This window comes from Rhinolophus sinicus, linkage group LG04 (assembly GCF_036562045.2).
Source record: "Rhinolophus sinicus isolate RSC01 linkage group LG04, ASM3656204v1, whole genome shotgun sequence".
In the NCBI taxonomy this organism is placed as follows: Eukaryota; Metazoa; Chordata; class Mammalia; order Chiroptera; family Rhinolophidae; genus Rhinolophus; species Rhinolophus sinicus.
In genome coordinates, this window is record NC_133754.1 from 30,222,388 (window position 1) to 30,243,794 (window position 21,407).

Sequence of the window (21,407 nt, forward strand, 5' to 3'; positions counted from 1 at the left end):
GAAACTAGGAATTTACATTTATCTTTCATGAGCCAGAAAGAATCCATGCAATCTAGCTCTCCCCTCCTCCCCCACAGCCTCGAGCTTGCTGGCTAGGAAAACATTTAACCTATAATTTAAGCACAAGGTGAAAACAAGAATTTGTTGGATTCTTTCTAATTTATTCCTTACTATTTATTTTACTTAGTGCAATTATTATTATTTTTCAGACGTGGTATATAAAGCAGTGTATTGTGCCTCCAAAGTTTTTTTTAGGGAGTTATAATCCCAAAGAGAAATTATGTTTATGTGTGTGCATGTGCACGCACACACAATGGAATGTTTGGTGCAGTTTTTGTAATGTGTTCCCAAACTGATTTTCGTGTTACATTCCCAAATTAAGACTGGGATTAATTTTGGAAGATTCTTCAGAATTATGAAAGAATGTCATGTAAAACTTCACGATGAAGTCCATTTTCAAATGTGTTGTGGAGTTCTAGGGAGGCAACCTGGATGTTTGAGTAGTGTTGCCATTTGCCCAATGTTGAATCCATGGACATTTGTGCTGCACCAACGCTCACCTCCAAGTTCTGGGGGACACACCAGGTGGCATGCCTTCCTAGTCCTAACCATTGAACAGGACTGTGTGTCATACAGTTGGGATCTCATCTCTACCTTCATTTTGTTTTCTGTATTCATTTATTTGGATTTGCTTAATTTTTGTACCGATAATTATTCTCAATTTCTTTTTTTAAAAGAGGCAGTGTATAAACTTACGTGAATTTTGTCTCCCCCAGTCTTTGGTAGAAGATATCAATAGGGATAATAATAGCCATGCTTCTTTACCAGTAGGTATGTGGACTGAGTTAAGTCAGATATTTTAGAGGTTGCATTAAACTCACCTAAGCTTCTGAATTATGCGTAGTAATGGGAGAATGTAGCTTTAAACAACTCTAGTTCCAGTTTCTTTGTGAGACTGACTAAACCACTTGGCCTTACTGGCTTCAGACCCAGTTTTGATACCACAGAGAAATCTTGCAATGGTAAGATGCATTCTGGAGACAAGAATTAATAGCAGTTGATTACTTGTTTATTTGGTTAGTTTTATAACCAAGGCAATTGACTTATGTATTCACATTTAAAGCTGGCCCAGAAGACACCAGTATATACTGCTTCCAAGAGTAACAATTTAGGTCTTTCAACCATTATTTCTCCTCATATCCAATTGCAGTAGTAAACTTCATTTGTGCATGAACTCTTCCAGGAGAGACCTTTCTCAATTCAAGGGCTTTGCAATAATAGACTTTTGGATTTGGGAGCCATGACTGTAGTCATTTTGCTTTTTGAATTTCTTTGATTTTTCCAAATTCTATTGATATTACCTCTAGGAGGGAATTGGGAGTGGCTGCACTAAAAGATGCAAAGGAATTCAAAATAGACCACTTGAGTTCTTAACTAGATAGCTTGGAGATCTGGGGACAGTTTATCTCTGCATCTAACCTTCTTTGGTGATGTCCTTTATCCCTAACTAAACTGAGGGAAAGATCTGGAGTTATTCCAGGGTAAGAGGAGTGGTTGTGATGAGTTGATCTTGAACTGGAGGCTCCTATGGGTCTGGTCTTTTTCAGAGTTCTAATTTTCAACCTGATGGTTTCTATTGGTCAATTAATCATCCTGCCAGATCTATGCACACTATTGCTACAACTCATGCAAAGTCAGATGTGGACTGAAGATCTACAACAAGGCAAAACAGTATTTCTGTGCTGGCCAACATTATATTTCCAATGTATTTGTGCCTTGACCTGAAGATCAAGCTTCTTCATTTGTAGGACTGATGTGCGGAGAGCAAGTGTAGTCAGTGAAAACACTGCATTGTTGCTTTGCCTTTCTGCCACATAGCCCAAGGTTTACTTGTTTTTCTGTTTAACAGTTGATTGCTTCTGTTCTGGAATCTTTTTAACACAGATGCTACAGCTTCTTATAAGTGAAAATCATAAATTGAAATAAGAATTTGGATATTAATGGCCAAGTTAGGTAGCAATAGGAAGATTTTAGCCTCTGAGTAAATAGGAAGTTTTGGTTTTATACTTCTTATTATGTAGACACTTGATCAAAAGGGCATAGGAAGTTCAAACTGTTCTCTAAGGAAGATGTAGTTACACAGATTCCACTAAAGCCATTCTTATGGTCCAGATGTCACAATATTAAGGCTGCCAGCCAGCCCCGAATCAATCTCAGTTAACAGGTCAACTTTTAAAATACTCAATTTGGTAAATGGAATAAGAGTGTATGCAGATTTAATTTGTTTGTTCCTTTGGACAGGAAGTGTTTTGAAGTTACAGTGATTTGTGAATCATTTGAGAATATTGTGGCGTTATATAAAACAGCTTTTCCATACATACTCTATGTTGGGTGTGACTCTTTAAAAAGAGTATTCCAAGTATCTGGAGAGTCTGTATCAGGCCTGCTTTAGACTTCTTTGTTATGGCCTGGAATGGAAATAGAAAGATTCTTTACCATCTCATTCTTAAAAAAGAAAACTTTCTGATCTCCATAAATATTAGACAATCAGTAAATGCTTTTTAATGAATGAAATTAATATAATTAAAATAAGTAAATATTTTGTATCTTAATTTTGTAGCGGCAAATTAAGAGATTTGGAATTTCTTAATGACAGAATTTAAGAGTCACTCTACTAGCCTGGAAATTACTATTGTGTTTTGCATATTATCAGGAAGTGACAGAAACAAGTTTGTTAAGGCTATGATTTTTGATTGCTGAATTAGTAAATATTATACATTTAAAAAAGAAATCTTTATGGAATTTTTATGTAAGGAAGGAAGATTGTAGGGAACGCCTACTCTTAAGCTATATGATAAAGAAATTAACAAACAGGCTGATGGTGGGTGGCTGGTGAATATAGGTAAAAGTAAACCCATGAATTTCTTACTTTGAAAAGTGCAAAAGTACGACTATATTATTAAAATTAAATACTAAACTGTAATTTCAAATTAAGAAGTTAGCACTTTGCTAACTTTTAAGGATGCGTTTTAAAAACAACTACAAGAAAGCCACCAACTAGTGAACGATTTTGCCTTTCATATTCTTTGTGAAAATCTCCTTGTCATTTTGAGAAATAGTCTTCTCACCCTGGTCTGACAGTGCAGAGACATACTTGTATTATACCCTAAAAGATGTTAAAATTATGCACTTCAAAATTAGAAATTAGATCTTCAAAATGATCATCTTTTATAAATTTCTTTTTAACTGTAATTCCTAAAAGAGAATAGTACTGAAGCTTGAACTCTTAAGTATATTAATACTTTCTGAAGGCTTTGGGAGTTTAAATAAGATATCTAGGTTTGGAGTCCGTCTAGGCTACTTAAGGCAAACCTGAAGCATTTAAGCGTCCTGGCTTCTGATTATTCTTAGGATAAAGATTCAAGTCCTTAACCCAACTTCAAGGTCCTACAGTACAGCCCCTATCTGTTCCCACCCTCCTGTTAGACCAGGTTCTTGTGCTTCCTTCCTGCAGCTATGATTGCTAGCTTTTAGTTGCTCTAAAGTACCTGTCTCCTGCGACAGGGACTTTGTATGTATATGCTATTCCCCACTCCCTTTTTTGGTCTTTTGCCATATTAATTCTTGTTTGCCTTCTGAATCTCTGTTGTCATTTTCTCAGGAGAGCTTTTTCTGACCTCTGTGTCTAGGCCAAATCTCCGTTTTTCGTCTCCTGACCTTCTGTGCTGCAAACATACATGTAATGAAATGAATGGTTGATTAATAACTGTCTACTTCACTGTATTCTAAGCTCTATGAGGTCTGGAATCCAAGCAGATTTTGCCTGCCATTTTATCCCCTGCCTTGAAGGGCCTGGCAGATATAAGGAACTCAAGTATTGCTTTTAAATAGGATGAATGAATGAAATCATTAACCTTAGATTCCATTTGTAAAAAAGGTTGCTTTGAGGGCTGGATGATATAAAATATCTACAAAGCCTAGCGATGTGGGAAGCTCTCAGTAAGTAGCAGTAATAATTTCAATTAAATTGGATTTGGTAGTTTATTTTGCCTCCGTATTTTCAAAAACTATTAAAATTAGTAAGCACAATTTGGTTTATTTTACGTATCTTATTGTTTGCGTGGGAATAAACATTGAGATTTACTACAAGTTTCAATGACTGTTATTAGCTATATTCATCTATTAATGGTCAGTATTTCTATAGAAACCTTAACCTTACATTGATTTTTGTTGTCATGTGTGACATTCTCAAAATAGGCAGAGCACTTTAGGGAAGAAGGGACCTCTTGGGTGATGTGGTAGTTTTGTACTGGAATATCTACTGTCTGAAGTACTTGTTCAGGAAATCTGGAGATTTAAGAAACGTGAGTTCCTTCTTCGTTGAGAGTGACTTCCACATTTGGGCTCTTCTCCAGCACTGAATTTAACTGTATGTTTTGGGGATGGAGGCTTGTGTCTGCAATGATGTTGAAGCTCCATCCCCTGTTAGGAGGACGATGTACATTCACCTACATCAAATGATGGGTGGAGAGGTATTTGGTATATACTAGAACGAAATGATATTTCATTGTCCTAAATTCTTTAGGTTACTATGGTCGTGTAAAGGTGAATGTGCACATGACTCAGAATAATAATGATCAAACACAATTCTTAGGTTTAGAGGCTCGCACTAAGTAACAAGTCCTGTTTTCTACATTCTGGGGAAAACCCATGTCAAGGACTCCAACTTATTTTACATCAACATGGTCTGGCCTTCTGGGGGCAGAATTCCTGTCTTCATGGCCTTGGCCTGGGAGTTGCCGGCTCTTATCACTTTGCTCAGTGGGTTGGAAATGAGAACTAGCTAGTTTCTGGCTGCAAGGAGCTGACAGTCTAAATGAGGAGATGAGGCAAATAGCAATGGAAATACTAGAAAGCCATTGGAGGGAATCCACTAAGACAGTTTTCAACTGAGTGCTATTTATGCTTGAGGGTTTGTTGGCCCAGCATTGTTAAGGAGGCTCATGAAAGAGGCAGCCTCTGAGCAGGGCAGGGCTGATTGTTTAATCTTTTTGGGCCCAAGTTTATAAATCTGTTATCCTCTTATTGTGGCAGGACATATTTTAAGTGGTTTATTAAGAAGCTAAAATTTTCTGAATATATACCGAGAGTGTGGGTGAAAAAGACCCTTATGTTTATAGTACTGCAACTTTATAATGGAAGTCAGCTAAGAAAGTTCTAGAGAGAAGCCAAAATACTATATTTGAATTTCACTAAAGAATCCTATCTATAAGTATGTTCAATACATCATAGGGACATTTCAACCTTAGGCAGGGCCGGTTTGTGGCAACAGACAAATGATTATCTTCCCATTTTTGCATCCTTTCCCTAAGAACTTTCTAGAATTGTTAAAATAAGTTGTTTTTATGCCCTACCTTCTTAACTACTTTTCAAATTATTCGTGGATCATGATACTTCTGAAATCTAATATAGCTTGGGCCCATGGTACCTAAGGGGCAAAAGGCATTTTCCATGGGGTGATCATTAACCTTATAGCTCAGAAGCTCTTATAAATCAAATCAGCTGCAATTTAGTGTGCGTTCACTAATAGAGTGGGGAGTTTATAAAAAATTTCTAGTATATTTTGGTGACTGCTTTCCATCAATTTATATTGAGTACTTTATGTTTCCGAATTATCTATAGATAACTGACTTTACTTTTTCCCCTATCACAGCCTCCCAAATGACAAATGAATTACTTTTATTTTTTTTCTGAATTACACGCTCACTATAAGAAAAAAAGGTCAAACAATCCAGAAAACTATACATAATAATCCTATCATGGTTAATATGTGGTGAATATTTTAAAAAGCTTTCATTAGATACCCTGTTTTTGAGGGCTTGGGGACAAGTTGTTTTGCAATAATGCTGTGATAGCATTCTTGTTCATATACAGAGGGTGCCCGAAAAATGTATGTATGTTTTAAGAAAGGAAATAACTATTAAAATTGTAATACTCAATATATACCGATAACAAAAGATGAATACAAGTCACATTTGACTTCTGCAATTACAAATGGTGCTCAAAGTGGTTACCATCAGCATAATTTAATACAGTTCTTTCTTTTCTTAAAATGTGTATACATTTTTTGGCACCCTCTGTATATTTGCACATTAGTCTTACATTCGTAGGATATGTCAAATGACAAAACTAAAGCAATTTAGTAATGAGTTTAATGTTCTTTATTCAAGGGAAAACAATTCATGGATTGGGGGAGGAATGTGCCTCATAAGCAGTGGAGTATTCTTCCCGACGGATGCATTTAAAGAACTAGAATTTGAGGCAAATTGTGCCTATTAAAATTTTGATAAATTGCTAATAAGCTCACTAAAATAATATTCCAGTTTACATTTCTAGTCCCAGTTTATGAGAGGAACTGTTTCTCCAAAACTCGCACCAATAGTGAATTTTGTCAAAAATTTTCATCTGTGCTTGTCTGAAAGGTCAATCATGATATTTCACTATTTTATTTTGTATTTCTTTGTTTACTTCTAAAGTTAAACGTATTTTCTTATATTTATTAGACATTTGTATTTTCTTTCTGTGAATTCAATTTCATATTCTTTGTCCATATTTTAATTGGGGTGTTTGTACTTTGTGTATTTTGGTCTTTCTTATTTTAAAATGCAAATATTTCCCAGTTTCCATTTATCTTTCAGACTTACTCTTAGTCTTGTTGTTGTTTTGTTTTATCTTTTGCTATGTAAGACATTTTTCATTTGTATGTAAACTCACGCCTATCAATCTTTTCGTTTATGATTTCTGGCTGTGCTTAATTGCTTAAAAGAGCTTCCTGGTATCCAAATTATATATATATAAAAAATGGACCCTTGTAGTAAATTTATAATTTAACGTTTAGGACCCAAATCATTGGGAATTAACTTGGTGTAAATAGTAAAGCCATACTGCTTATTGGCATAATCATTACGAAGAGTTTGGAGGATGTATAAGTTTGGATGGTGGGTGAGAGGTAATGAAGGTAGATTATCTTTTGAGTTTTGATTCAAAACATGAAAATTCTGACCCCAAATTAAGCTAGGTTTGCCAAATTCAACCAATAAAAATAAAGGACACTCAGTCATATTTGCATTTCAGATAAACAACAAATAATTTTTTATGAGAATGTCCCATATTATATTTTATCTGGTGACCCCAAATAAGCAAAATAAGTAAATAACAATACAGTAATATTTGAAATAAAAGCTAGTCATTTAAAAATCTATTGCTAGCTTACTTATTGAGATATTTAAGTTATTCAGAATATTTTTTTAGAAAAATTCTATCACATCCTAACGATGACCCACATTTTCATTTTATTCATCTCTACAGAGGTTTTTCCATGCATGATGTGTGCCTACACAACCAAATAGAAGTGTGAATTTTGGGTTTTATCCAAGACCTAACATATAGTTAACCACATTGAATTGGAAAGTTATTACATATTTTTTCAAATGGCAAGTATTCTTGCCTTGTTTTCTAGATTAGTGGTTCTCAACCCTGGCTTCACATTAGAACTACATAGGGAGATCTGAAAATAATCAGATGACGAGATCTTTCACACACAGTCTGATTTAGGTTGATCTGGGAGGAGGCCTTATATAAATTTCTCAATCTCCAACAGCTGTAGTGTTTTCACCCATAAGGCGGAGGTCAACATATTTCCTATATCTGAGCATCATTTTGAGCATTAAATGAATAATGCATGTAGAGCTTTAGAGGAGGTCTGACTTGTAATAAATCTTCAGTAGATGAAAGTCATTATAGTGTTATAATGAAACCATAATAGACATCCATAGCTCACTGAGAACAAGAGCAGAAAATGGAGCAGACACCAAACAATGTATGTCTTGATGAAGAGGCTAGAAGTCTCACATCTGCTTGCAAGAATTGATAGTGGAAATCTCTCCCCATCTCCACATTTTTAGTGATACTATTAGGTTTGAAAATCAGCCATGGTGAGTGTATTTACAACACAGAAATCATCAAATAGTGAAATCAAGTTATTTTTGTACCCCAGAGAACCAATTATTAACATTTACTTCCACATAAGAGGATAAAGGCAGCTGAAAAGTCTGGAGTGTAAAACAATATACACTAACTCCATGGTTTGGTCTGGGCATTTGTTTGGCCTGTCAATTACAGCATCTGTTTGTCATTCATGGAACTGGGGCCTGAGCTTTGGATCCCAAGGGGCTGGAAGATGGAAGACTGTAGTGCTTCTCACCTGCTTTTGAATCTAGAATCACCAGGATGTGACTGAACTCTCAACCAATCATTAATTCTAAGTCTTGGGCCAAGTTACTTAATGCTGTTCTCAAAAACTTAAGGATTTGAACCGCCTAGAATAAAGAGTAGAATGACGGTTACCAAAGGCTAGGGGATGGGGGAAACAGGGAAAGTTTGGTAAAAGGATACAAACTTCCAGTTATAGGATAAATAAGTTCTGAAGATCTAATGTACAGCATGGTAACTATAGTTAATAATACTGTACCGTATACTTGAAATTTGCTAAGAGAACATATCTTAAGTGTTCTTACACACACAAAAAAAGGAACTGTGTGAGGTGATGAATATGTTAATTAATTTGGTTGTGGGAATCATTTCACAATGTATTCGTATATCAAATTATCACATTGTAAACCTTAAATATATTACAATTTTATTTGTCAATTATACCTCAATAAAACTGAGGGAAAAAAACCTAAGGATTTGTGGGGATATACCAGGGGACACAGGGACCCACAAGATATACATTGTTCATCTAACTATTTCATCTATGTACAGTCTTAAAACAAGCCAGTAATAATAATAATAATAATAATAAAGAAATCCCCCTGTGAGGCCTTTAGATTAGTTTTGGAACACTCAAGGAACATGTTCACTGTCCTTTCCCTTTGTTGGGTACTCAGGTGGAAATAGATGGAATGTACTGGAATGCCTCAGTTTCCTTACTGGTCAAAACAGGATGATTGTCAGACTGAAATGAGATAATGGATTTTAATTGCATAGTGGTTGTAGTTAGCTCCTCGGTTTTTAAGAATGTTTGTGGCATCAGTTTATAACCCAGGAAAATAGAGGTAAGTCAACACCCAGCCAGAGTTTGAACTTTGACTTCAGGTCTCAGTAGTCCTAGGTGCTCCCTAAGACCAATAGTCCTAATTGATTCAACCGAGATAGAACTAGAGTCCCACTGCCTGCAAATTTATTTTTGCTGATCTTTATATAAATCAGCATTTCTTATAGTTCAATTTAACCTTTACATGATTTGCTTTAACAAGAGACATAGTAAAAGTCTTTTAATAATGAATGAAACATTCTTCACTTATGGTATCTGTTTTTAAAAAAGCAGCTTGTGTCCTTCTAATTCGCAATGGATTAAAAACGTGCAGCATTATTATTTTGGATTATTGTCTATGAATCTATGTGTAAAATCATACATTTAAAAAATCTCAATGTCATGCTTTTATTTTAGTAATTAAAAAAAACTCCAAAGCACACTTTTATTATTGTAGCAAGAAAAAGAAATCTCATAGTACTTCACTACACAGTTGAATTCAAGCAGAAATGTACATATTTATAAGTTCTCCTCCTTGGAAGCAGCAGGTATATAAAATTATTACATATTGTGTTTATGCTGTATGCACCTAAAATTGACTATAGACCCCAAAAGTAATCTCTTTGGAACCCAGACTTGGTTGTCAAGCTGAGTACCCTGGAAAACAAACTCTCTTTGTCTGAACATATGAAAGGTAGCAAAAGAGAGTGAAAACCAGTTTTACTTTTTTTTTTTTAACTTTTTTGTTTTTGTAGGAGAACCAGCAGTGGAAGAAAAGATCACTTCCTCTGTAGACACTTTATGGGTTTCGGATTCTGTAAACTCTGCCATGTAACTTGACCCCAAAGCTAATGAAATCCTGTAAGACTTTCCCTGCCCTCCTTCCTGCTTCCATCTTTTTTATTGTCTCACCTTTTTAAAACTTCGTATTTGTATACATGTATGATCCTCATATCATTGTTTGGCTTTTTACTCAGGCACTTTTCACCTACATCCTCTCCTTTTCCCATTTGGCAGCCGTTGGGCTTCTTCCTGCCTTGAATACCACACTGCCTAGTTATTCAAGCTCAGTCATTAGCACCCTGTCCCCCTACTAAAATTATGAATGAAAAGCCTTGTTGTTCTTTACAAATAACTCAGGCTTCCTCAGTCAGTCAAATTCGAATGCAAGTGACTGCCGGACAAAGGGGCGGGATGATGGACAGTCCTCACAGCAAGTCATCAATGCCCACAGGAAGTTTTTTAAGCCACAATATAGGTAGAGAGGGTTGGGCGTTCCCGGAGGACAAGCCTACACAGAAAGGGGCTGGGAGCGGAGCGCTCTTTGTGTCCATTTGGATTTTAGAAAAAAAAAAAAACACCCACAAAGCCCAGAGATAACAATGTACAGAGTCAATTTCGCCCTAGCAAGAACTTAAAAATCTTTCCATGGAGACATCTACCTTGCAGTCATTCTGGTTTAAACTGACACACACAGACAAAAGTGAAGGCACCAACCATTTACTTGGTTTTGAATGCTGAACGGTGCAGGCGTGGGTTACGTACTCCGAGCTGCACAACTCCCTGCTGAGAACTTGCATTGTCTTGGGCCCCTTTTTCACAACAGGGGAAAAGGTAATTGACAGCCCGATTGTTTAGCCGGGACCCCTGCTGTTTTAAAATCCTGGAAGGCCCCAGTCACACGTTGTCAATAATAGCCGTCGGAGGTGCGGAGTGAAGAAGGACTGTTCAGGAAACAGTTTGAGCCCTTCAAGTGGACAGGCCTCAGTGACTTTTCTTGCACTCTGGCTGCCACAAGCAGCTTATTCAAAAATAACCTTAAAGTAATAAATCAAACTTGTTTCCTGAACTATACAAGGAACAGCTGGTTATTTTTCCTCACTTTTTTTCAAAGACAAAAAAAAAAAGAGAGAGAGAAAGAGAGAGAGAGAGAGGGAGAGAGAAATTTTTACTACAGGAAATCAAGCATGTCAAAATTTGGCAAAGCAATTTGGATGATTTAACAGCTAAACACTTCTCTTTTTAATGTTATGCTTTCATCGGTCTTTTTTATGTAGGCTTTTCATTTTTGCACTCTGTTTGCTGCACAATGAGTGCCCCTTATCTGTTTTCTCCCTACTTTTGAAAGGAAAATGAGTTTAGCGTCTTGTCTTTAGAGTATTTTCGGTGTAATTTCTAATGTGTTGGTCAAGTAACTCAACTTATTGTACAGATAAAATTTGTTTTCTTCCACAGGGAGAGTTTAGATTTAGGTCTACAGCTCCACATAGCCGTTTCTCGTGAGATTCATATATTTTGGAGTTCTGATGACAAGGCAGTTTTTCTTCAGTCTGTTTTTTTAGGCACCCCAAGCTGGTGCATATGTCCTAACTGAAGTAGTCTGGTATTTTAAGAAAGTAAATTTTGGACTTCTGTCTCTTTGTGCCTGTTTTTGTGTTTTTCTTTGTGTGTGTCTTTCCCTCCTTGAAGATGTTTGCCCTCCAGTTTCTGGAAAAGTCTGCCAACCTCTGAATGACCTTATCAATAATTAGAAATATAAGTATAAATAAAGAACATAAAGCAATTCCCTTTTGCATTGATTACTGTTTCTTTTTATTTTATGGATGCCTGATATTTTAAACAGAAGTCCATTATAAATGAAAATATTTTATGATCGATCAGAGTGTATATCTTACAGATTAGCTTTTTACAACTTATTATGGACATTTAGAATTAAAAAATGTATTTGAGGATCTGTCCAATTTTAGCACCTTATATCTATTTCAATCATTTAAAATATAATAAAAAATCAGTGTTAAAATTAGATACTAAGATTATGTAAAACATCTCTTTCACAAGATATTTTGATCACTATGTAATAAATTTAAAAAATTGTTGATCATAATTTAGCATTATATGAGAAATTACAAATTATACTTTGGGATACTGTCCTATATGTATGATCTATTTATTTTCCTCCTTAATTTTGTTAAAGAGATTATCCATTTGTAATAACATACTTACAATGAAAGGTATGTTTACAGAAGGAAAATGATGAAATTCAATTTACAGTAGAATTAGGTCATTCTCAGCTTCTTTTCTATTTCTATTTTTTTCTTTTTCTTTTCCTTTGCATTTGCAGTAAATGACAATGCCATAATAGCACAAATGAATCCATCTTTTGCTATACAGCTAGACCTCTGCACTTTGTATATATACAATGTCTTGGCTGATACAACTATGAAATCAGCAGTGGGTATGGTTTCCATATAAATGTTTCTTCCATATATGGTTGATTTTCATACCTGTTTTGGTGTAACATTTCTTTACTTTCAGCGTTTAAGCTTCAAACATGTGATATGTGACTGGATAGAATTCCTTGAGAACTGTATTAAAATGTTTCAAAGAGTTGAATTCTGAGGTTAGTGTTCAGAAAAGTGTTCCTTGAAAATTTGCACAATAATTATAGGTACAGTTCATAAATGATTGTATAATTCATAAGCAAATTGTAGTATAAATATTATATTTAAAATAATATAAAAGATTTAGTTCTGCAGTGATTCCTTTCTTTCTCATGAAGTCACAGCCTTTGGCTTTGCTAAGAGATGATCAGGAATTGATGAGTTAAGTGGACTTGGGACCTGCTGCTGTCCTCACGCAGCCTCACAGCTCCTCCCCTTGGCCCTGTGGACTCTGGCCACAGTAGGGGCGAGATAGCAAGTGCAGACTGAAAGTGCTCTGTACAGACTTGCTTTCTGGCCTCCCGTTCAGCTGCCAGTCTCACAGCTTGCCCTGAGAATGGACTTCCTGTGCTGTCATTTACACTCAGTATCACACTAAGCACTCTTTGTCACTCAGCCTTTGAGACAGAAGGGGGCGAGATAACAAATCTAGACTGCTTGTGTTGACTTTGGGGATAATGTAAAGGGCTGGAGTCAAGAACCCTGGGTCTTATCCTAACTTTGCAACTGCCTTTCCTGTGACATTGAGCCAGGCTTTTTGACCTCTCCATTTCTCAGTTTTCCTCATCTATCAAATGAAGATCACTATGTAGTGCTCTCTTGTTTTATCATGAAGGTGTGGTTATTGAAAGGTATTCTAAATGCATAAAGCTCTTAGCAAAAGGAAAAAGAAATCAGATAAAAATGACCTTCTTTGGCCTTTAGGGAGATGGAAAGGAAACCACAGCTGACTAATTACTCCCCCTTTCCAGAAATAATTCTCTCTATAATCCTATAAGCAGGAAGTTTCCCCTCTTACCCTTGTCAGATTTTTCCCTCATCCTTTTCTTCTCTCTCTTTCCCTCTTTATCTCCCTTCCCCTCCACACTTGCAATGTTTCCTTCATTGTCATATGCTATGAAATCAAGGTGCATTGAAATCGGCAAAGATGAAGAACACCTCTAATAGATTGTGTACACAGTGGATTTGCAGAGGCAGAGAAAACAAGGAAGACCCTTTGAATTAAATGGATGTGGAAAGATAGTAAAGGCTTGGATGGGAATGCCAGAAGGGCTATGGAAGCTTCTGCCAATTTATTGGGCTCAGAAAGATAAACCTTCAGAGACATTCACCAGCTTGCTAGATGAGTTTCTGGGCCCTTGGACCACTTAGTATTTAGAAAGTTCTCTTTCTGAATAGATGAGGTTGGTTGGATAAGGGTAGAAACCTTTAGTGAAATTCAGGAATTCTTTCAACGGGATGGGATGGAGGGCCTCTTCTGTCCCATCTATGGCTACATCCTTTTTCTTTGTCAGTTAAGTTATACAACTGAATAGAGTGTAGCTTTGAGTGGAAAGGGAATTGGTCCCCTACTTCAATTAGGATATGTGAAATATTGTGAATTTAAAAAAAATGCATCTTAATACATTTCAGTTTTTAAAAACCTTGACTGGCTGAGTTTTATTGCTGTTATCTTGTTTTCATTTTGTTTTGTGAAGAGATCGGTAATATAAATTGCCAAACACAACTTAATTCACATAGTATTCCTCATGGCATTTTAAGAAGGGCATTGTATGTTATGGCTTGCTTATTTGTTTTTCCAGATTGACCCATTCATTAATATGTGTTTAGATTTTTTTCATTCAGAAGGCAGTGATATCATTGTGGTGTTGTATGCTTTTGATCTTCTGTATATACAAAATTTTTATATGGCCTGACATTGTGTTTATTTGATATTTCCTATTGAATCCACTATATATTCATGGATCTTTCATGCTATTTTGCTACCTATAGATAGGCTTTTTTACTATGACCTCATAAAAAATAAACAAGCAAGTAAACTACATGGGGATGTATATATTTAAAATTAAGAAAAATGTCTATATTATTATAATTTTTACTTATTTTAATAAGAAGGATATGAAAAGATACATAACAGTCTGTTTATAATACATGGAGTCTTAAGGGGGAGAGATTATTAACTTTTGAACTTTCTATTTAGTTTCACTTTGTACAACAAACATGTATTGCTTTCTTAATTAAAATATTAATAAATAAAATGTTTCAATACTGATTTAACATAAAGTTGCAGAGACTATTTAGCAGTCACACATAATATTTGTATTTTACAAGGGTTTGCCAATCTTGGTAAAGTGTCTAAAAATCCATAAAGAAAAAACAGTGCCTTTTGTTTTCAGAGCAGACAGACCAAAAAAACAATGGCTGGTGCTCCCTCTGCTGGTTTTCCTGCAACAATTAGTTGGTCAACTTGGGAAGATGAAAAGACTGCAAAGAAAATTATGATTCTTTGGTCTTTGAACACCCTTTCTACATACAAGTTTTATCTCTGATTGGCAGCAAGTATCAGTGTAGTTTGTGAAAATGTATTCTTTCCTGACATTTAATAGTGATCCTGAAGTTGTGTGAATTATAATTTTTTAAATGAATTTCTTCTTTCTCATTTCATACAGTAGGACACAAAACACAACTTTTTAAAATTTTTTTTAAAATTTTTATTGGGGAATATTGGGAGTGTGTTTCTGGAGTCTGTTTCTCCAGGGCCCGTCAGCTCCAAGTTGCTGTCCTTCAATCTAGTTGTGGAGGGTGCAGCTCAGCTCCAAGTCCAGTCCCTGTTTTCAATCTTAGTTGGAGGGGGCGCAGCCCACCGTCCCATGGAGGGAATTGAACTGGCAGCCTTGTTGTTGAGAGCTTGCACTCTAACCAACTGAGCCATCCAGCTGCCCCAAAACACAACTATTCTTAATTTACTGGGTATTTGGAAGTGAGGATTAATTTTATATAACTAAATCTCAGTATCTGGATCTGGTAGTCACTTGGCTATTGGAATATCTTCACACTAGTAAGCAAAACTGATGAGAAAGTGACATTATCAATGGACAATTACATTTTTTATTAAGCACCTTATTATATCATTTGGAAATTACTTAATTTAGTTAATATTGATGTTTAAACTATAAAGATTCTTAGAGTTCATCAGTTTTTCATGGATCAGAGCATGCTGAGACATATATATTAATACTATTCATTTATTAAATACTTGTATGAAATAATTCCTAAATCTTCATCACACACAAACTCTGTGTTATTGTACTATAATCTGTATCTTAAAGGTGTTTAATGTGAAGATTCTGCTTGTAGATATTCAGCTTCTACTACTAGCTTTTCCCTTGAGGTAAATGTCAGTTATAGTATTAGCTGATAGAAAAAAATGAAACTATTTCCCCTAGGTCCATGGGAATGGAGCAGAGCATTCAGAGAGCTCCAAGCAATAAGCAATAAAGAATGGGGAGGTGCTGTCCAGCAGGGAAGAACAGGAGCTATATTTCCTTGCTGGAGAATTGCTCTCCTCTCAAAAAGTAATCTCTGTGAGGGGTGCTCAGGAAATGGTGAAGGAAAGGAAATAACAGAGTAGAAAGGCAGATCTCATAAATCAACTTTACCCATCATTGATGAGCCAGATACCATAGTTAGATCATTCTAACACCCTGGCAAACACCTGGTAGAGATTTCTGCAAGTGACAATGTTAGGGAGACGCAGTTTCAAATGGCAGAGATCCAGCCACAGCTATTGGAGTTTAGGTAAGGGATTTCTAGGCTTTGAAAGAGTGGGGAGAGAGATGAGTGTTGGGGGTGTGGGTATATTGAGGGCCCACACATTCTGTGACTCCAGGGCTTGGAGGACCAGGAAAAGCAGGCAATGAATCAAAGTGAAGACAAGACTCGATTCCTGCAGCTGGGCTCTGAGGTCAGGAGGATTCCTGGCAGGATGCCTGTTCTGGATTGTGGGATATGAGCAATCAGGGTCAAGGCTGATTTGATACTGACCCCAATGTACTGTTACATTCTTTCATCCTTAGTCTGGAGAGAGTTTGTACACATGAGTGCAGTTCAGTTACAACCTTCAAGCCACACAGATAACTGCCTCAGAGTGGGAATTTTAGGAGATATTATTGGATGGGGGGGTCATGCCCCTTGCCACTCAAACCATGATATTAATGTATAGGTTAATGCTTACTTATCCTACTTATAAAGTCACTCTACATGAGAGGTTAAGGATTTAAGAGACCAGAACGCCCCTTCTTCAAACAATTATTGCATTTACCATCAGTCCTACATAATAGTTCTCAATTTTTTTTCTGTATTTGCGTTTCATTCTGTCTCTTCAGAGATGTATTTTAAGCTTCTTACATGTAGGCCTTTTCTTTCTTTCTTTCTTTCTTTTTCTGGATCTTTTGCAGTTCCCTAAGTGCTTAACTTAATTTTGTACCCAGATTATTGTAAATGACAGAGCTGTTAGGGGCTATTTTTCCAGTGATGCTCTGTAGAGCTGTAGCAAGTCCACTGAGTTACCATATGAGGGTGGAGGATGGAAACCAGCTTTAATTTTACTTATTTGGCTTTTGCATAGTATTTCCCTTAAAGAAAGAATTGCCCTAAATTTTTTCAGAAAACTATGACGGTGTTTTGCTGATGATCAAATTGATACTTAGGAGACACTGAATGAAGACAATTTTTCATTGAAAGCCTACATTTCTAAGATGGGTTTTTTATGAATTGGTTTCTATATGAGTAAACTATGATTTTTTTGTCCTATATGAATCAACTTAAAATTACATGTGTTTCTTTTTCTTGTTTTGCTCATGAAAGTTACCTTTAAAACTATGCTTATCTATTTTAGTCAAAATAGTGCTTAGGTGTTTATAAGTCTCATAGTCTGGAAGACGTTGTTTGAAAAGAGAAAATTCCCTTTATGTTCACCAGCAGTTCCATATGAAGTAGTTTGTATGTTTGGTGGGTGTGCATTTTCCCAACGCTTGGCACATCAAATCTGACACTAAGCAAAGCATTAATCTAAATCTAGATTAGGAAGTATATAAAGTCTGGTGGATTTATTTCAGGCCTTCTTTAACCAAAATTACCTTTTAGCTTGATTTATATTATCTGAGGAAAAAAATGTGAATTAGATATTTTCTTCCCCACCTTCTATCCTTTTCTGCTCAGGGGGATAGACTCTTTTAGACATACACTGTTAATGGTAGCCATTAGCCAGATGTGGCTATTGAGCAGTTGAAATATGTTGTAATATACACCAGCTTTCAAAGGCTTAGTACAAAAAAATAGACTGTGAAATATTTATATTTTTCATATTGATTATATGTCAAATAAAACATTACTAAAATTATTTTCTTTTAATTAATGCATTTCTTTTTACTTTTTTGCTACTCAAAAATGTCGTTACATATCTGGCTCACATTTCTATTGGCCAGAACTCCCCAAGATCAATAATTCTTAAACTTTTTTTGAATAATGACAGATTCCTTTGAGAATCAGATAAAAGCTCAATAAATCATAGAGATAGATAAATACTGTCAGTTCTGCTACATCAGTGTGTGTGTTCCTAAGACTCACTGTGCTATGCACAATCATATACTGGAAACTACTACAAACTAGTAACTAGGGCTGGGATTGGGCTAAACATGCAAACATTTTATCAGTGATACATAAAGAAAGATTGAAACGTGATAAAAATGGTAGCACAGTTTTATTTATGGTAAATGGTGACAAAATATGTCAATACTACAATAAATATGACACTTGACCTTGAAAAATGTCCCACTTGTCTGTAGGAAAAGCCACTCTTACAATTGCTCCCCAAGCGTGACCTCCCTGTTCCCATGGCCACCATCCTGTGTGCCAGAAGAAAACAGTAGGAGATAGGAAAGGAGTGAGGGAGAGAAACATGAAGAAAGAAAAAGAACAGAGAACAGAAAGGAAAAATACAAGAGAGACTGAGAGGAAAGAGGGGAAAAAGAAACAGAAGGGAAGGCATGGGGTTAAGTGGCGCATAAGGCAGGGTTGTGATGAGAGTTGTTGGAAGGTTACCTGAAATCAGATGGAAAGTTGCAACAGCAGACGTAGAAAGATGGAACAGTAAATGGAACAGCAACTGTAGAGCTCATTGTCCTCGAGAGCTGTGGGCATGCATGTGTTTTATTGATTCGTGTGCAGCTCAGTTCAGCTGGATGCTGTTTTCTGTGTTGACCTGGTGGTGAAATTGGCACAAGCAAATGTGAAATCAGTGTTGTTAGAATTTTCTCTAATTTATCAGTCATGCTGGAGCAAATTCGTGTTTTCAAAACAAGCATTATAGCCTAACTGACAGTAGATACACAGACTGAGGTAGATTGTCAAGCACAGCCCATATTGGCAAATCTCCAGAATAGAGGAGTGTCAGAGCACGCCAAGCATTAGGAATCAAAGCTGGCATACCATCGTTAGTTTTGTAAAAAATAAAATAAATAAATAAATAAAAGAATAATAATCACTTTTAAATTATAGTTGACATCCAACATTATATTAATTTTTGGTGTACAACATAGTGGTTAGCGATTTATATAACTTACAAAGTGATTCCCGGATAAGTCTAGTACCCACTTGGCCCCATACATAGCCACCATGGTATTATTGACTACACTCCCCACACGTAGGCTTTTTCAAGGTACTATTATAGTCACAAGGGATTATGAGAAGGGGAGCCTGATTAGCAATTGTGGAGCTTAGAGTGGAGCCTAGGGAATGAATGTGTTATTGGGGTGGGGCCATGGGAGTAGAGGAAACAGGTTGGATTTAGGAGGCAGAGAAGGTAGATTCCTTTTGGATACCAACTGAAAACGATTTAGTTACACAAGTCTTTTCTAATCTATGACAAAATTGTTCAGGAAAACCCATCTGTGAATAGGACTATCAAATTTGTTCCCAGAGATAATAAATACATGCTTGGTGAGTAGGGAAATTTCAACAGGTAGCAGAGAAAATAAGTAGATGCTGTTTTAATTTTTTGCTCCTGCTTAATTCTGGGATTTACTTACAATTTACAGAATTTGGTTCTTGTGAATTCACAGAAATAGGCCTAAGTACCTGTCAAAAGCAAGTGAAATGAGAGGATCCTCAAGTCACTAAGAATAGTGAAGTAATTTTGAAAATTAAATCAAACCGTTGAAGGTGCTTGCCCATTAAACATAATAATGATGATGATGATAAGCTCATATTTATTGGGCTCTTGGTATATGCTGGGAACTGTACTATGTGTTTTATTTGGATTATTTTATTTCATATTTGCAATATTTTGAAGTAGGTATTATTGTTATCTCTTTTTATGGCTAGAAATAACTCAGCCAACATCACACTAGTAGCAAGTAGCTGAGTTTGGACTCGACTGCAGGTGGTCTAAAGCCAGTGTCTGCATGGAAATCACCAGACTTTTTAGCCTTATGCGTGATTGGTAATCCTGAGGCCTTTTGTCATCTACTGTTGTATAGTCTAGTATTGTTTAAACTTGTGTAATGAATTTATATTACTCATGTTAGTTTTAAAACAGGAGAAAAATACACATGCACACAAATATTTTAAAGAGGAAGCCTACAAAAATAAATACAATAAAAATGATTTTAAAAAGTGAAAAATCAACTTTTAAATTCTACATCCAACATTTTATAACACATGTATTTGGGTTACATGACTTAAAAATGTTTTCATTTTATACATGTGTGAGCTCAACAAGGCGTTTCCTTTGTCATCAAATGTATACAGAATTGCCAACTAAATTATAGTAGCAGTGAGCAATATAATCAATTTTAAATTGCTGTTTGGTTTTATAGAAGAAATATTTAATATTAGGGTATTAAAATGTTAGCACATCCCATTTATTATTTTTCAGAAATTAATAATTTTTTTTCACATGTCCAATTAGATTTTCTTGTGTGTCTGATAAAAGATGTTAGGCTATACCAAAGGTAGCACTTTATTCTAAAACCCTAAGTTGCATGTTTGTTAAAATTATTTTCCATTTAATTATCTTTGCTCTAAATTCTAATTTATAAGAAGTGTATAGTTATTGAATCACTACATTATACACCTGAAACTATATCCAATATAAGATTTTATACCAACTATACTTAAATTAAAAAAAGAAGTATATAGTAAGATATTTCATATTTAAGCTAATCTATTTTAAATTAATTTTTTTTCTGCAAGTACCAATGGGTAATACCTCATTTTATTTCCTTTGTTTTATAAATCTATTATTTTTCCGGATACTTGGCTCTTGTTAGGGAATTAACAATGGGAACCTTCAGAAATGAAAGTAGAAGATGACCACTCCTCTCCTCCTCTTTTAATCCCTACCGTAGTTTCAGACATTGCATGACTTTGGGCATGTGGTCTCACACATTTGTTTCTCTGTCTTCTGTTACATGAGAGGAAATAAGAATACATGTTGGAAAATGAGATTTCCTTAAGGAAGTGTTTTTAAAATCCCAGTTGGAGCACGTTTTCTCCTATTATTGGATGATGAATACCCAGGGCGGCACTCTCTTCCTCAGATCCCTCTTTAGATTTCCTTAGAAAAGAGCCAAGTACTACTTGGTCTGCTCTCCGCATCGCCTTACCTGGCTCCCCAAACATTCTTGGCTGCACTTACCAGAAAGATAGTATGTCTGGGACCGCTCAGGAGAAGCTCTTAGGTGCAGCTGCTCTCCCTTCTGGTATTGGCCACCGCTTAGCTCCCCTGAAGGGAATATTCATACAGGGCTTCTCAAGTGGTGTAACTGTGCACTTCTGCCAGCAGCCTGGGCCAGGGGCCAAAAGAGAGAAAGGAGGGGTGGAGAGTCTCCTTCACCACCTCAGACATACTTTCCTGTCCTGAGGGCCTAAAGAGAACACAGTTCATCTCATAGTGTGATGAATGAAAAGTCAGAATGGCAGGTGGGAGCTGATCTTTAATGAAAGGACATGGTTTTCTAAAAAATATGATAATGATAATTTATGATAAAATTTGAGTTCTAGTTGAAATAAAGTTCATGTCCATGTATCTG

General features: G+C 35.9%; 1 long non-coding RNA gene across 1 annotated transcript; it reads right to left on the bottom strand.

Moving 5' to 3' along the window:
• Positions 1-720: 720 nt before the first annotated feature.
• Positions 721-21,117, bottom strand: LOC141571012 (uncharacterized). The gene is made up of 3 exons (XR_012495463.1): positions 21,014-21,117; positions 18,418-18,577; positions 721-2,468 (listed from the first exon to the last, which is right to left on the bottom strand). It is a non-coding gene; the product is annotated as an uncharacterized LOC141571012 (long non-coding RNA).
• Positions 21,118-21,407: the final 290 nt, after the last annotated feature.